The sequence below is a fragment of the Littorina saxatilis genome, linkage group LG3 (genome assembly GCF_037325665.1).
Source record: "Littorina saxatilis isolate snail1 linkage group LG3, US_GU_Lsax_2.0, whole genome shotgun sequence".
NCBI classification, from domain to species: domain Eukaryota; kingdom Metazoa; phylum Mollusca; class Gastropoda; order Littorinimorpha; family Littorinidae; genus Littorina; species Littorina saxatilis.
The window spans coordinates 25,645,016-25,658,239 of record NC_090247.1 but is presented as its reverse complement, the minus strand read 5'-3'; the positions used below and the strand labels follow the sequence as shown (position 1 = coordinate 25,658,239).

General features: G+C 43.9%; 1 long non-coding RNA gene across 1 annotated transcript; it reads right to left on the bottom strand.

Moving 5' to 3' along the window:
• Positions 1–17: 17 nt before the first annotated feature.
• Positions 18–8,596, bottom strand: LOC138961964 (uncharacterized). The gene is made up of 6 exons (XR_011454365.1): positions 8,442–8,596; positions 5,949–6,272; positions 5,382–5,628; positions 3,996–4,237; positions 3,710–3,790; positions 18–1,740 (listed from the first exon to the last, which is right to left on the bottom strand). It is a non-coding gene; the product is annotated as an uncharacterized lncRNA (long non-coding RNA).
• Positions 8,597–13,224: the final 4,628 nt, after the last annotated feature.

Sequence of the window (13,224 nt, the reverse complement as noted above, 5' to 3'; positions counted from 1 at the left end):
AGGGTGACCACACCACCCCCTCCCCCATACACTCACACAGACACATAAACAACAGGATTGAGTCTATGCTAACCACTTCTTGTAGCTACTAGTACTTAACAATAAGAACAAACTCCTAATATTTCTTTAAACGTTCTGTAAAAAATGATTTGTATGAATGGTGTTGAAAAGAAGAGATAAAATAAATCCTCAAGGCAGTGAACGCACTCACAATGCACTGACATACCGGAAAGCAGCCACACAAACACAGCACAGAGGCAAGTATGCAGATGCTTTGCAAGAATAAGCTTAAAAACCAGTTGGAATAAAAAGCAGCAGATAGAACTACATGTTATAATCATGTAATTTATTTTCTTCTTGTCTGGCTTCTTGTCTGGCATGCCGATCATGTGGCAGTGACTTTTCACTCTTCAGTTGGAAATACACTGTACACACACATTGCTCCCACTCTCCCTCACTGCCTACCCCAAGCCTTGACAAATGATGCTTGGAAATTGTGTGGAAGAGTACACCTCTCTATTTCTTTCGATGCTCTTCCTGCCAACATGTAGTGACACCAGACACCCCACTGAGTTTAGCCAGCTACTCAACCCCCCCCCCTCCCCCCAGCCATGTACTATTTGGGGCTGTGGCCAGAGATGTGTCAGCTAATTGAGGCCAGCTGCACTGTTCACTCAGAGCAAAACCAATTGACTGTGTCTAACTTTTGACAAAGCAAGACAACTGAAGGGTTCACAGATTAGGCAACCGACTCACTGGTCAAGGCTGAGGGGAAACAAGAGTATCTTGTCATGAAAGAGGTTACACACAGCCACGCGATGCTGAGAACTGTGGCCGATTTTTCACTCTCTTTTGCTCAGGACCTTCATCAACTGTGGCTTCTGTTGTTTACATCCAACAGACAAGAATAAAGAGCAAAGTGCATTTTCATGTTGGCATCTTCGCATGTACTCCACTGCTGACCAAAACTAACCCCCCCCCTCCTAATGGGTACACGTGCACTCAAGTTATCAGTGACTGTCATCACGTCTTTGCGGCTGTGACATTTGTACCAAGAGCCGGAGGGACTGCTCTGTTATTGATTTTCTTGTGGTGAAAATTTTGATGGTCTGTCCGTACATTGGAGGTATGACCTGCTGTTGGGACCAAAAATGAGTGTCCGCGTCCACGTTTTCCAGGTGGCCGTTTGAGGAGGGGGGGGGGGGGGGGGGGGGGGGGGGGGGGGGGGGGGGGGCAAATATAGAAGGAAAACACTCCGTGCCGAGCAAATGTGTCTGTACATGTCAGGTGTCTGCTCACGCTGGGGACCGTACATTGCAGGGACTGCTGTAATACTAATACCAAGTTAAATTAATCAGCTCCTACAAACTTAAATTCAAAAGAGAGTACAATACAAACAGACACCCAGATTGTAGGTGTGGGATTGGACGTGACTCAGTTTGCAACTTGTCTTTTTCAGGCAAGGCTAAAAAAAATTCCTGTGAGAAATCAAGTGACTATAAATGTAACACAAAAACAAAAACCTTCAAAGCATCCTGTTTGGATGATGCTTGCCACTGCGTCGTGTCTGTGCTGGTAGAAGGTTTTATAAAACACCATGGCACTTCCAAGAAGCACTGAAGCGTAAGAGCCGCTTCTCAAGATTGGAACACTGGTGAACGATCTCCGGTTGAAGAGCAGCTTCCTGGTTCCTGACCAACTGCATTTCTTCATGGCACTTGTCCAGTGATGACTGTGAACCTGCAACAAACATGTAATAAAATCGTGATCTTTTCACAATCGTGTAGTAATAATTAAAAAAAAAAAAAGTGTTATCAATAAACCGTTGCACAAGCCAAGAAGCTAAACTAGATTACTCCAGTTCTCATGATGCCGATGTCTTGGCAATTTTTTCCCTTTTGTTTTAGTACATTTGATTCGTCAATTCATTTATCTAAAAAAATGGCTACTTGATCATACCTCTTGTAATTTTTATTTTCATTTTCATTACTTTATTGTCCCATCGCTGGGAAATTTGGGTCGCTTCCTCCCAGTGGAAAGCTAGCAGCAATAGAGTCCCGCTACCCAGGTGTCTGCGTGTTTAGGTGTATACAGCCACCTGCACTTATGGCAGAATGACCAAGGTCTTTTACGTGCCATTGTGATGACACGGGGGTGGGACATGGCTTCCTTCTCTGGGTCTGCACATAAAGTTGACCCGTGTCTGTCGCGGCTCAAATTCCAACCTTCAACCTTCCGATCACAAGTCCAGTGCTCTACCAACTGAGCTACCGGGCCCCCTGCAAAGATTGGTTACACTGTATTGATAACCCGATAACGTCATATTCAGATTTCCAATGGCCTAACAAGCATATAACTCTTTGTCAATTAAAATCCCAGAGATTCAACACCTTGGCTGGAAGTTGAGAGGACATGTTATGTTATATGAAGTCTTATATCACGCGCGTATCTCCAGACTCTGACTCAAGACGCAGGGATCTATTTATGCCGTGTGAGATGGCATTTTTTACACAATACATCACGCATTCATATCGACCAGCTGATCGCAGCCATTTCGGCGCATATCCTACTTTTCTAAGTCACACGGGTATTTTGGTGGACATTTTTTATCTATGCCTACAATTTTGCCAGGAAAGACCCTTTTGTCAATCGTGGGATCTTTAACGTGCACACCCCAATATAGTGTACACGAAGGGACCTCGGTTTTTTCGTCTCATCCGAAAGACTAGCATTTGAACCCACCACCTAGGTTAGGAAAGGGGGAAGAAAATTGCTAACGCGCTGACCCAGGGTCGAACTCGCAACCTCTCGCTTCCGAGCGCAAGTGCGTTACCACTCGGCCACCCATACATATGTAGAAGTTATTTACATCAGACAAAATCCGGGAATAAGTTTAGGTGATGAATATGGAATATGTTAATAATGATGATCCAAATTTTTGCCCCGACAGGAGGCTTCTTCAGGGTTATATTTATATATAGATATCATATATAAATAAATATATATCTATATATACATTCCTGCTAAATATTGAACAATGCTAGGAAGATAACTTTCAATTTCATTATTTTTACTTTCACCTTACACCCCTTTGCCACTTAGACTCGAATTTGCGAGCGTGGCACTCACTCGCGTCAGTAGCAAAATGTCCAGGTCACTTGACAAACCTGACGCTCAGGGGACTCTGTGGCTCAGTCGGTAGAGCGTCTGTACTATTTAGGGGGTATGGTGTTATTTTCCTGGATGGGGTACGAGTCCCCTAGAGAGTAGGGTGGATGATTTTTCAGTCTATCCAGGGTCGACTTAAGTAAGACTCTTAGTGCCTACTCTTGACCTGTGCATCACATGCAGACCATCAAATGCGCACGGAAAAGATCCTGCTGCACAGTCTGATTAGACTGTGGTTGAAGACGCATACAGATAGTGATACCCAGCATGCAAAATTATAGTGACACTGACAGTAATGGTCGACCAAGATCTATGGTCACTCAACAGAAGAAGAAGAAGAAGAAGAAGAAGAAGAAGAAGAAGAAGAAGAAGAAGAAGAAGAAGAAGCCACGACTGAAAAGTTGGTTGTGTCTAAACTACATCAATACACACTTGTTTGTTGTCTTTTCAACTGCAGCGTGTATTTTTCTAATGCAAACTATTTTTCATTTCTGAGTCACGGAAAGACATTCAAAGCAAAATAGTACCAAATCATACTTACAGTAACACTGGCATGGAGGCTTGGCCTTTTCGGAGTCAATGCCATCTTTGCTAGCTAGTGTTTCAGTCTTTCACCCCTACACTGTGAACACACAAATACATACATGTACTTGATCATACCTCTATTAAAAAATAAAGATTTTATATATTTTACAGGTAAAAAAAAAAATCATTTCATTTCAACGTTGTTTGGAATGCAGCTGTGCTGAATCTTATACTGTATATATATATTAAGACTGGCCTTAAGGAATGACTTGCAAGAACAGAAATATTTTCAAGCAACTGACCTGACTGACCAACACCAAGCTCCTTCAGTAGAACGGCAACAGCTCTCGCAGTCCTCAGCCCCTCTTTCAGAATGTCCAGGCTAACCCTCGTGCTTCAGCCACCTGGCCGCTGGGCCTTCAGTGGCGTTAGGGGTGTGAGATGGAGAGAACATCTCAATCTCCTTTGACCGTTGCATTTCTTGGGTTGGCCTTTTTGGAGTCGATGCCATCTTTGCTAGCTGCGCTAGTGTTTCACCACTACACTGTGAACACACAAATACATACATGTGCTTGAATAGAATGGCTCTATTAAAAAATAAAGAAATTGTATATTTTACAGGTATTGAATCAGTGACCATTTCGCTGTCAAGCCATATCTTAAATTAATAATCCTGTCGGTGGTGTCAGCGACACAGAAAAAAACACCGCCTACTTATCTGTAAAAAAATTTTTTTTACATTTTATTTCCACATAGTTTGGAATGCAGCTGTGCTGAATCTTACTGTATATATATACCGAGCAACAAATGAAACCCGAAAACAATCGTCATTGTTTGATTGACAAAATCTCCAAAAATTATAGAGTTAGAATTATCAAACCACAAAAGTTTGATGAAGGCATGTTTGACCTTGCTTTTGTGTGATTATTTTAATGCTGCGACAGTTTCAACAAATGGGACAAGCAGGTTTCACGTTAAACACATAATGCGCGCTCGCAGCACATGCAAGTGGAGCAGGAGAAATCTGATGTGTGAGATGTGTTCACTAATGCATCAGCAACCAAAAGAGACCATGGCACCCTTGCTGCCAGTCTCACTTTTGAAACAGCCAGGATGCCAAGATTGACACCACCAAAATGCCAGGTCGATTTAAAGCTGGGGATGATCCAGAAGCACAAACGTGCATATATGTCAACACTCTATCACCTTCAGCAATGTTCACATTAGAAGCACTGCAGTTATGCAACGCGGTAGATTATTCGCATTACCTCAATAAGAAAATATCGCAATTTCCTGACACGTCTTCGAGATCGATTCAATACAGCCACTAACACTACCAGGAACATTATTGGAAGCCACCAGCGTCCGATCAGTAGCTAGAGAGCGCGATGAAGACTGATTGAACGAGACCTCCAAAACTTCGTTAACGTTAAACCTGCTTGTCCCGTGTGTTGAAAGTCGCAGCATCATAATAATCACACAACAGTTAGTCAAATATGCCTTCATCAAACTTTTGTGGTTTGATAATTCTAACTTTGTAATTGACAATTGTTCAAAATTTTGTCAAACATTCCAGAATTTATTCGCGTTTCTTTTGTTGCTCAGTATATATATATATATATATATTAAGACTGGCCTTAAGGAATGACTTGTAAGAACAGAAGGATTTTCAAGCAACTGATCCCTACCTGACTGACCAACACCAAGCTCCTTCAGTAGAACGGCAACTGCTTTCCAACAGCTCTCGCAGTCCTCAGCCCCTCTTTCAGAATGTCCAGGCTAACCTCGTGCTTCAGCCACCTGGCCGCTGGGCCTTCAGTGGCGTTAGGGGTGTGAGATGGAGAGAACATCTCAATCTCCTTTGACCGTTGCATTTCTTGGGTTGGCCTTTTTGGAGTCGATGCCATCTTTGCTAGCTAGTGTTTCACCACAACACTGTGAACACACAAATACATACATGTACTTAAAAAGAATGGCTCTATAAAAAAGTCTATTAAAAAATAAAGAAATTATATATTTTACAGGTATTGAATCAGTGACCATTTCCCTGTCAAGCCATATCTTAAATTAATAGTCCTGTTGGTGGTGTCTGCGACAGAGAAAAAAACACCGCCTACTCATCTGTAAAAAAAAATAAAAAATTCATTTCCATGTTGTTTGGAATGCAGCTGTGCTGAATCTTACTGTGTATATTAAGACTGGTCTTAAGGAATGACTTGTAAGATCAGAAGGATTTTTAAGCAACTGATCCCTACCTGACTGACCAACACCAAGCTCCTTCAGTAGAACGGTAAAGTTGCTTTCTCGCAGTCCTCAGCCCCTCTTTCAGAATGTCCAGGCTAACCCTCGTGCTTCAGCCACCTGGCCGCTGGGCCTTCAGTGGCGTTAGGGGTGTGAGACAGAGAGAACATCTCAATCTCCTTTGACCGTTGGATTTCTTGGGTGATGCAGGGTGGAGTTCTCAGGGACAAGGTTAGAGGTTTTTCGACCAGCCATGGGGGTGAGACTTTTCAAGGCTGGCGCACCACAGGCACACTTCTGGGACTTTTTCTCTCAGCTTTGTCAAGAAGTCGATGAATCTGTAAATGTTTGACATCAATATGAAAATCTATAAATTGTTTAAGTCATAATGACAGTCTAGTCTTCAAAAGTGTTGCTCATCGAAAGGAAAATCTGCAACAAGTTAAATGGAAAAACAAAATGATGAGAAACAGGGAAAAAAAGACAACAAAAGTACAGTTTTGCAGCAGGCACTAGTGGCATCTAGACATGGTTCTTATGGTGTAAAAACCCGCATGCAAAGATTATCCAATAAAAATAAACCAGAAAACAGAAACAGGAGAATTTTTTGTTTGTTTATTCGTTTGCTTAACGCCCAGCCAACCACGAAGGGCCATATCAGGGCAGTGCTGCTTTGACATATAACGTGCGCCACACACAAGACAGAAGTCGCAGCACAGGCTTCATGTCTCACCCAGTCATATTATTCTGACACCGGACCAACCAGTCCTAGCACTAACCCCATAATGCCAGACGCCAGGCGGAGCAGCCACTAGATTGCCAATTTTAAAGTCTTAGGTATGACCCGGCCGGGGTTCGAACCCACGACCTCCCGATCACGGGGCGGACGCCTTACAACTAGGCCAACCGTGCCGGTCTAGAAACAGGAGAAGGAGAAAGAGTTAAAGCAAAGAGAGAGGGAGAGAGTTAAAGCAGAGAGAGAGAGAGAGAGAGAGAGAGAGAGAGAGAGAGAGAGAGAGAGAGAGAGAGAGAGAGAGAGAGAGTCAAAGGGAGAGAGAAAGGGAGACAAAGATAGTAAGGGAAAGGGGATTGGAGATTTGGATGTTTTTTGACGTACATTCAACCAATGGGTAATCTTAAACTTTACCGCGAGATCAAGTTCTGCTCCAACAAGACCTGGATGCCCTGGCTGAATGGGAGACCACATGGAAAATGAGCTTTAACCCCAGCAAACTGATGCAACACCATCCACATCAACCATGAAAGAGGCAAAATCGCACACCTGTTTGACTACGTTCTTCACGGTCAAAAGCTAGAAACCGTCGCAAGCTGCAAGTACCTAGGGGTAACAATCTTGTACAATTTCACATGGACCCACCATATCAACAATGTGGCTGCTAAAGGGAACCGGACTATTGGTTTTCTGCGACGCAACTTCAGGGAGTGTACCCAAAAGGCGAAGACGGCAACCTACACCACATGGTCAGGCCCACCCTGGAGTATGCTCCACTGGAAAAGGTCCAGCGACAAGGTATGGGTTCAACAACTACACAGACAGGAACCCTGGCTCCGTTACCACTATGCTCAACAAACTCAACTGAGACAGCATGGAGACCCGCCGTCGAAACATGTGACTAGTGAGATTGTACAAAAACAATAACTCACTAGTAGCCATCGCCGCAGCGGCATACACCTCTCCCTCTGACCCTCGAACACGCCCTCCACCCAGCCCTTTCAAACTCATTATTCCCCCCCCCCCCCCCCCCCCCCACAATCTCCGAATGGAATAAGTTGCCAACACTGGTATCGTCGGCGTCCTACCTGGAGTCGTTTCGCTCCTGTCTCAGCGGCAGTCTCCTGCAGTCGGGCATGCGAGCCCCTTGAACGCACTCTCCCCTGTACACAGTTTTAACCTCCCCACCTTTTTAATCTCCCTGTTTGCTGGAGCTAGCCACTCTCGGTAACAGTGACTCAACCTGAGTCTGAGACGTTCGCAAGAACCCAGTCCTCTACGGAAGAAGAAGAAGAAGACCGTGTTAAATTCATAGCTTATAATTCAGAGGCATTTAAGTATCCAAATTTGTGGAACCTGCACTTGTAATCATAACAAGTCATTTTAGATCCCTTTGAAGTTACGGAATGAACTCCGATGAACTATACGAATGCATTTTGTTTACATGGGTCAAAGAAGGAATTAACGGACAAGGGGGACAACTCTTTCGCGTAACTGACGTCCGCCATTTTCGGTGCATTTTCGTCGATTGAACAACATTAATTAATTATGCTTAAGTTTGAAGCTCATTCCGTCAATCAATTTCCACGACAAATGTTCTTTGGCTTGGAATTGTATCAAAAATAAGTGAAGAATGCCACTGGATTCTATTGCTATGTCTATGAATTTAACACGCGTTGCCTACCCGTAACTGGGTTAGAATGAGAACAGCCAAGCCAAGTGAAGAAAATCAACGTAAGTATATGACACTTCTTCAACAAATGAAGCCTCTTACCTAGTCATACAGAAATAAAGTCGAGTACTTCGTCAGCCACAATGTAAAGCTTTCCCTCTCCACGGGTCACCGTCATGAAGTTGATGAACTAGCCGGAAGTCGCCTGTGACACGAACGAACGCTGTCTGCAAGGGGCCATTTGATTGGAAATTAATTATTGATGACGCGACTTCCTTCCCTGTTTTGTAAAGTACCTTTTGATTGAGACTAAGTTTCATCCAACTTTATCTGTTGCTCTGTGCAGACGACAGACGATGCAAGGGAAATAACTCCTTCTACTAAAAGGGCCCAACAGACGCTAGGACAAAAATGGCGGCACATGATCTTCTTCGGTTGCGAGGGCAACACGCTTGGTTGCTCTGCTATTTAGAAAAAAAGTTTAAAAAAAAAAGTGATTGCCCACCTTCCTACCCTATGTTTTTGGACTATGGCCTAAAGCTCGCATAAGAAGATTACGTCACGGTCGAAAGTCTTTGACGTCAATTAATGCATCATGACGTCATGCCTCCCCGTAGTCTCTCGCGCGGTGTCTGTGTGTGTGTTCATTTTGTGCACATGTGTTTGTGTTACTGTGTGTGTGTGTGTGTGTGTGTGTGTGTGTGTGTGTGTGTGTGTCACTGTTTGTGTGCGCGTGCATGAGTCTGTACTCGGCGTCATTGTGTGTGCCGTGTCACAGTGTGCGTGCGTGCGTGTGTGTAAGAAAGAGAGAGACTGAGAGAGAGAGAGAGAGACTGGAGAGAGAGAGAGAGAGAGTGTGTGTGTGTGTGTGTGTGTGTGTGTGTGTGTGTATGTGTGCATGAGTTTGTGTGTATGTTTGTGTATGTGTACCGCCCTGATATGGCCCTTCGTGGTCGGCTGGGCGTTAAGCAAACAAACAAACAAACTGCAAAGTGTGTATGTGTGTTTGTTTGTAAAGGTGTACGTGTGCATGTGCCATGTGTCCGTCTGTCTATGTGAGTATGAGTGTGTTTTGTATGTATGAGATCTGTGTGAGTCACTGTGTGTGTGTGTGTGTGTGTGTGTGTGTGTGTGTGTGTGTGTGTGAGCCTGTGTACGTGTGTGTGTGCGTGCATGTGTGTGTGTGTATGTGTTTATTTTATTTAGTTTACTAGCAGTTAAGCCCGGCTTCGCCCGGGAGTAAGCGGAGCCCTGTAGCAATTTAAGACGCTCGCTATCTCATTATCATTAGCTTTACCTCCTTTGTTTGGATACAAAATAAGAGTTATCTCCCTTACCTTCTAGAAATTTCCGGAACTGTCCAGTTAATTTTTCATTCTTCATTTCTTCCCCTCATAGGAGCAATAGCGAGTCTCTAATATCACTGGCATGATGTGCTTGCTACAGGTGAACAGTAGGCACTGAACTGGTCTTGCACCTTATAGGCTGTATTCAATAAATGGGAGGTCCATAATCTGAGAAAGGAAACAATGAATCAAGAAACTAAAACCCAGGTGCACATCTGCGGCACCTAGGGAGTGTATGTGCACACTATCTTGTTCCTGCCTCTTGCCATCTCAGAGGTAAGGCGACCACAGACACACAGACAGACAGACACTCTCTTTCTCTTCGCCCGGGAGTAAGCGGAGCCCTGTTGCAATTTAAGACGCTCGCTATCCCATTATGATTAGCTTTACCTCCTTTGTTTGGATACAAAAAAAGAGTTATCTCTTTTACCTTCTAGAAATTTCCGGAACTGTCCAGTTAATTTTTCATTCTTCATTTCTTCCCCTCATAGGAGCAATAGCGAGTCTCTAATATCACTGGCATGATGTGCTTGCTACAGGTGAACAGTAGGCACTGAACTGGTCTTGCACCATATAGGCTGTATTCAATAAATGGGAGGTCCATAATCTGAGAAAGGAAACAATGAATCAAGAAACTAAACCCCAGGTGCACATCTGCGGCACCTAGGGAGTGTACGTGCACACTATCTTGTTCCTGCCTCTTGCCATCTCAGAGGTATGGCGACCACAGACAAAAAAGAGTTATCTCCCTTACCTTCTAGAAATTTCCGGAACTGTCCAGTTAATTTTTCATTCTTCATTTCTTCCCCTCATAGGAGCAATAGCGAGTCTCTAATATCACTGGCATGATGTGCTTGCTACAGGTGAACAGTAGGCACTGAACTGGTCTTGCACCATATAGGCTGTATTCAATAAATGGGAGGTCCATAATCTGAGAAAGGAAACAATGAATCAAGAAACTAAAACCCAGGTGCACATCTGCGGCACCTAGGGAGTGTACGTGCACACTATCTTGTTCCTGCCTCTTGCCATCTCAGAGGTATGGCGACCACAGACAAAAAAGAGTTATCTCCCTTACTTTCTAGAAATTTCCGGAACTGTCCAGTTAATTTTTCATTCTTCATTTCTTCCCCTCATAGGAGCAATAGCGAGTCTCTAATATCACTGGCATGATGTGCTTGCTACAGGTGAACAGTAGGCACTGAACTGGTCTTGCACCATATAGGCTGTATTCAATAAATGGGAGGTCCATAATCTGAGAAAGGAAACAATGAATCAAGAAACTAAAACCCAGGTGCACATCTGCGGCACCTAGGGAGTGTACGTGCACACTATCTTGTTCCTGCCTCTTGCCATCTCAGAGGTATGGCAAAAAAGAGTTATCTCCCTTACCTTCTAGAAATTTCCGGAACTGTCCAGTTAATTTTTCATTCTTCATTTCTTCCCCTCATAGGAGCAATAGCAAGTCTCTAATATCACTGGCATGATGTGCTTGCTACAGGTGAACAGTAGGCACTGAACTGGTCTTGCACCATATAGGCTGTATTCAATAAATGGGAGGTCCATAACCTGAGAAAGGAAACAATGAATCAAGAAACTAAAACCCAGGTGCACATCTGCGGCACCTAGGGAGTGTACGTGCACACTATCTTGTTCCTGCCTCTTGCCATCTCAGAGGTATGGCGACCACAGACAGACAGACACACAGACAGACAGACACTCTCTTTTATTTATATGTATAGATTCTACTGATGCAATTTATATCGCGCGCATATTCAACCATGGATTCAAGGCGCAGGGATTTATTTATGCCGTGTGAGATGGAATTTTTTTTACACAATATTATATCACGCATTCACATCGGCCAGCAAACCTCAAGCCTATTAGGGCGAGCATTCACCTTTCACGGCCTATTATTTCAAGTCACACGGGTATTTGGTGGACATTTTTATCTATGCCTATACAATTTTGCCAGGAAAGACCCTTTTGTCAATCGTGGGATATTTAACGTGCACACCCCAATGTAGTGTACACAAAGGGACCTCGGTTTTTCGTCTCATCCGAAAGACTAGCACTTGAACCCACCACCTAGGTTAGGAAAGGGGGGAGAAATTTGCTAACGCCCTGACCCAGGGTCGAACTCGCAACCTCTCGCTTCCGAGGCAAGTGCGTTTACCACTCGGCCACCCAGACCATGTGTGTGTGTGTCTGTCTGTCTGTCTGTTTGTAAGAAAGAGAGAGAGAGAGAGAGTGTGTGTGTGTGTCAGTGTGTGTGTGTGTGTGTATGTGTGTGTGCATGAATTTGTGTGTATGTTTGTGTGTGTATGAGTGTTTGTAAAGGTGTGTGTGTCCGTCTGTCTATGTGCGTATGAGAGTATCTTTTTGTGTGTATGAGATTTGTGTGAGTCACTGTGTGTGTGGACGGTGTGTGTGTGTGTGCGTGTGTGTGTGTGAGCCTGTGTGTGTGTGCGTGCGTGCATGCGTATGTAAATGTGTGTGTGTGTGTGTGTGTGTGTGTGTCTGTTTGTAAGAGAGAGAGAGAGAGAGAGAGAGAGAGAGAGAGAGAGAGAGGAGAGAGAGAGAGTGTGTGTGTATGTGCGTGAGCGTAAGTGTATGTGTGTGTTTGTTTGTAAAGGTGTGTATGTCCGTCTGTCAGTATATATATGTGCGTATGGGTGTGTGTTTTGTTTGTATGAAGTTTGTGTGAGAGAGTGAGTGAGTGCGTGTGTGTGAGTGTGAGTGTGCCGTGTGCGTGTGTGACTTGGGGCATGTGTGTGTGTGTGTGTGTGTGTGTGTGTGTGTGTGTGTAGAGAGAGAGAGAGAGAGAGAGAGAGAGAGAGAGAGAGAGAGAGAGAGAGAGAGAGAGAGAGAGAGAGAGAGAGAGAGACACACACACACACACACACGCCCCTTTAGATCTCTGTCTGTCTCTACATCTTGCTGTTATGACTAAAATACATACGGCAGAAAATACACATTAACACTTTTGCTTTAATATCGATTCCCCACAGTTAATTGTTGGTAAGTGTAAGAATTCTCGTGCATATCCTTGCGAAACGACCAAGACATTTTGAGCGTCTGCCATCGCTAACTTCAGGACAGAAAGGTACTTCTACACAAAAGAGTGGGCTTCAGGGTTGTCGTACGGTCTACGGGAAACAACTCGTGTTATTCCCCAAAACAAACAACATCCAAAGAGTTGCTTCCCATTAAAATGTTCGGCCTTTTCCGGAACAATTGATGACGTAATACTCGGCTATTTCCGTAACCACATAGAGTTATTTCCCATTGCTAATTAATTCTCGTTTTTTCCGAAGATGATGTAAGAGAAATTAAAACTTCGGCCATTTCCGTAGGAGCAAGAGTTACTTCCCTTGCCTACTTAATTCTCGGGGTTTTTTTCCGAGGCTGACGTATCTAGTGGCTCGGCATTTTCCGTAATTCATCCTCTTATAAAGAAGAGTTATCGTTCTTGGTCAAAACAGGGGACTGTACTCTTTTTTATGTTTTGACTATTTTGTTGTTGTCGTTGTAGTTAT